General features: G+C 28.0%; 1 long non-coding RNA gene across 1 annotated transcript; it reads right to left on the bottom strand.

The window, feature by feature from the left end:
• Positions 1 to 3766: 3766 nt before the first annotated feature.
• Positions 3767 to 4707, bottom strand: LOC114078103. The gene is made up of 2 exons (XR_003579649.1): positions 4635 to 4707; positions 3767 to 4221 (listed from the first exon to the last, which is right to left on the bottom strand). It is a non-coding gene; the product is annotated as an uncharacterized LOC114078103 (long non-coding RNA).
• Between the last annotated feature and the right edge of the window lie 41 nt (positions 4708 to 4748).

Genomic DNA, 4748 nt, shown 5'->3' with positions numbered 1-4748 from the left:
ACATAATATGTAGCTCGGATACATTGATATGTAGCTTCGATACATTAAAGAAATAATAAATTTTAGAGATTTTTAAAAATAGAAGAGAATATTAAATATAAGAGAACATAAGACGTGTATTTCAGTAATTTTCGCCTACTTTTACCCTCTTTTGATTATGGGCTAAATATTGTCCTTTGCCACTAACAACTACATTTTGAACCTCAATTTATGTTAATTAAATTCACAAAAAATGTCACATAAACAATTAATTAAATTTTTTAAAAAACATTTTCCAAACTTGTGGTGGGGTTACACATTTCAAAAATGGAGTTGACAGAGAGAGTAGGAGGAGGGAAAATGGTTAATTTTGGAAACTGTTTTTTTTTTCTTTTTAGAAGAAACTGATTTTGTCTTTGAGTACAATTTTTAAATTATTTTGCCAGCAAATTAATTTGTAAAAAATAGTAAAATTGTGGTCCTTATAAGTACTTATAACAGACCTAGAAATGGTGGTAATGTATTCTTTTTTATGGTTATATGTTTGGCATAATTGAAGAAATTGATTGATGTGGTAATTTAATATGACACTTCCAATTTTTAAAGAGATTCCATTTTTATTTTTACTTTTTATATATTGTTTGAATTTTTACTTTAGCTATTTCAAGGTATAAATGTTGTGTTTGGTAAATTTCTTTTCATGTCTATGTTGATGTTTCTTGTGTGTGCAATGGCGATAGATAGAATTTGATTTCGAGTTCAGACTTTGAAAATTCAGAAAATTTATCCTTTTTTTAAGGGAAAAAGGGTTTGATATACCCCTCAACTTTGTCATTTAGAGCTGATATACCCCTTGTTATGAAAGTGGCTCATATATACCCCTACTTGTAAACAAATGACTCACATATACCCTTTTCCTCTAACGGAAATGAAAAAAATAATAATTTTAATCTAAATTTTAAATATTTTTTTCTAAAAAATATAATCTCATATGAGTAAATTTAATCCTCGCAAATATATTTTTTTGACTTTTTTTTGTTTCAATGACCAATTTATAATTATTATTTTGATAATCAAAATTTATTAATATTTCACTAATATTCTTGTAAAACTTATTGTAGATGACCAAATTTTTTCTTCGAATACGAAATTAAATTACAATACACACAAAAAAAATAATTTATTTTTTTTCCTCTTTAAACTAAGGAATGAAAGAAAAAAACAAAATAAGAATAAGAAACTCAAATAATTATAATAAAAGAAGTCAAAAAATAATTTATGTATGAACAAAATTAAAAAATATACCTTGAAATTTGTTAGAAGAATCATATATACCCCTAAATATTTTTTTTTAAAAAAATTAAAAGTAATAAATATAAATTTGAAACTAATTTTTTAACTTCCGTTAAATGAAGGGTATATGTGAGCCATTTTGTAACGGCAGGGGTATATATGAGTCGTTTGTATAACGGTAAGGGCATATATGAGCCACTTTTATAACGAGGGGTATATCAGCTCCAAATGATAAAGTTGAGGGGTATATCAGACCCTTTTCCCTTTTTTTAATGAAAGATTTCGAGTGTGAAATAAAACAGTTAGAGTGTATTTATAAGATTTATGGTGATGTTAATATATTATAATAGAAATTTAATCTTTATTTTCTCTTTCTTTTAAATAATATGTAAGTAATTGCTTCTCTATATTCTTGTTGAATCATTATAATTGTACTTTCTACTAAATAACCAATCTTTTTGAATCAAATTGTGATATTACATATTGCGGACTAAGTCTAAATCGATATATAATTAGATAGAAATATTATAAACATGCGAATATAATTGATATTTATGTAGATATAGTAACACAAAGATATTGTATATGTGCAAATATATTCAGTATTCACATGAATATAGTTAGGGAGAAATATTACATACGTTGAGATACATTTTTGGAATTTACCCCTCACTAGATATTCATGAGGATACAATTATTTTTGGAGCGAATATAATGTATTTCACTATTATTTTATGTGCGGATAAAATATGTTTACACATATTGTATATTCATGAATACATGTATTTCACTATTGTAATGTGTATAGATACAAGATATTCGCTATCAAAATATCATATACACTCAAATACACTTATTATGTGCACAAAAAATACAAAGTAAGGCAGAGGAGAAATTTGAATAGACAAAAAAGTGTATATTACTATTATTATGTGTATTGATACCATATATTTTTTATGGATGTTTTGAATCCTTCTTTCTTCTGTCTCGATGAACTAACTTCAGGCCTTGATTAATCAGATCAATATGCTTCTTGGTTTCATAATTAAATGAAGTTTCGCTATTTCTCTTAAATTTAAATATCAATAGCGATATTTACGAAAAATCCTTTATAAAAGAAATCCTAAGAAAATTCAATAAAATTCATAATTCATCAAAATTAAATTTTGAATTCCTCTATATTCTCCACCCATATTACATATTAATGTCGGAGGTGACATGAATTGGCAGAATCAAGATTTTACTAGAAAATTTCAATCAATGAAGAAGTAAACAGATGAACAAATAGAAAAAGTTCAACATTATCTATTTTATATATATATATAAACAATTCAATTAATCACAGAAACGATTCGAATAAACCCCTCAACCACCTAATGCGAGGACGGGTAGGGGGGGTAGGGGGTAGGGAGAAAAGATCAGTCATATGTCATATCTTCAAGAGATGTTTCATAAGAAGGACATGTCATGCATATATCTTGTGATTGTGAACTAAACAAACAGTTCCCAAACAGAAGAAGTTGACAGTTAAATAGTCGATCTCTCTGTCTCAATTTATGTGACACTTTTCGTTTTTCGAGAGTCAAATAGTTCAAATTTGATTGAAAATTTAATTATAGAATTTTTAATTTTTTTGAAATGAAATTTATATGTATGTAAACTATGTAAAAAGTAATATAAGTCATAATGATTGATAATTCAAAATATTTTAAAACTTATTTAAATCTCAAAATCTAAAAAATGTTACATAAAATAAGACACGAGAAAGTACTTAAAATTAATATAGAAAAAAAATAAATATAAACGCTAAAGATGCGCCGGCAAGGCTACTGTGCACCAGCAGCACACGTGAAAACATACACGCGCCGTGTCAGAGCAGGCCCATGACCCAATCTGTGGCCCAGCCCAATACCCCCAAAAAAGTGCTGTGTATACTCGCGTTGAACAAATAATTCAAAAATAGCGACGTATTCAGAATTTGAATTTAGTAAGTTTAAAGTATAACTTATTTCACGGATCATATTAATAGATATTCATAATATATATATATATATATAGGATCATATGTGTTAAGCAGTATCTTCGTAAGCTTAGTTGAAATTTAAATTTGTTGAGACAAGTATTATAAGAGGTAGGAGTGTGTAGGATAGTGAAACGAGGGCTACAGGAATAAAGTAAAGACGACTCAAGCAAATTAGTGACTTAAAGTTAAAATGGGATGGAGGCCTTAATTCCACCCCCTCCCCCCCTTTCAAAAACGATCTATTCTTCTTGTTCTTTTCGATGTAAAGTTGTTAATAACTTCTTCTTCTTTTTGAAACATAATACTATAGATGTATCAAACTTTTTCTAAAAATTATTTCTTCGCATATGAAAATTTTATTTTTTCTACAAATAACAATCACTTCCTTTTTTTAAAAAAATTAATCATATAACCTATTATCACTCAAAACATGGACCCCCTCCATTTTAGGGGCCTAAGGCACCAATGACGAATATGGAATTTTCACTAATATAAAAGAGGGGGAAAGGAGGGGGTAGGGGGTCGAAAAATAAAAATGTAATTACTAGGATATGACTTAGATCCTCAACGTGATACTGAACCGTCAAACCAGATGAGCTAACATCTGGTCTTGAAAGAATGCCAAAGTAAGGAATTTAGTACTCAATTTTCTGATGAGCTTTTTTCCAGAAGGCTTGATTCCGAAAGATGATTTGATGGAAGAAGATTTGAAGGAGTAGAGTGTAGCAAAGGGATTCTCCTAAGAGAAGCTTTAGCCCTTGAACCTGAAACGACTTTTATGAGCTTGGTGAATCAAGCTATATATAAATTTACCTTATATATATATATCTATCATGTAACTTATTGATGAGAGGATTCAGGTGAACACATTGATCCCTGCTAAAGGCACCCACCTTTTTCATAAGACTTTAGAGTCTGGACTGAAACTGAATATGAGGTGTGTTAGAGGATTAAGAAGATATAATCAATATGAAATGTTAAGAAAAGTATTTTCTTAAAATAAACGTTTTTCATATTTTTTAATCAATTAAACATGAGAAAATAAAATAAATCAAACACATCCTATGTGTATAATTTAATATTATCATAGAGATAGTCAACTTAGATGCTATAGTAATTTCTTTTGTCAGAAACCATATAATCTTTTTAGGAAAAAGTGGTGTGACAATGTCAAATGTTTGTATTAGTTGAAGTGTAAACATGGAAAATGATTTCCTATGGACAACAATTCCAACTATAGTTTTACCTCACTCAAACATAGAGTTAAAATTTTACACTATTTTTTCCCCATGAGAAGTGAAAAATGAGACAGAATATGACAGTGTAAGACAATTTTTACCTCAATTTTTTTTTTACTGCACCATAAGTGCGGATGTCTAGAGTACGATAGGACAAGTTACGATGAGATAAACTTATATATATATATATATATATATATATATATATATATATA

Source organism: Solanum pennellii, chromosome 7 (assembly GCF_001406875.1).
Source record: "Solanum pennellii chromosome 7, SPENNV200".
NCBI lineage: Eukaryota > Viridiplantae > Streptophyta > Magnoliopsida > Solanales > Solanaceae > Solanum > Solanum pennellii.
The sequence above is the reverse complement of the archived record's forward strand: the minus strand, read 5'-3'. Positions and strand labels throughout refer to the sequence as shown.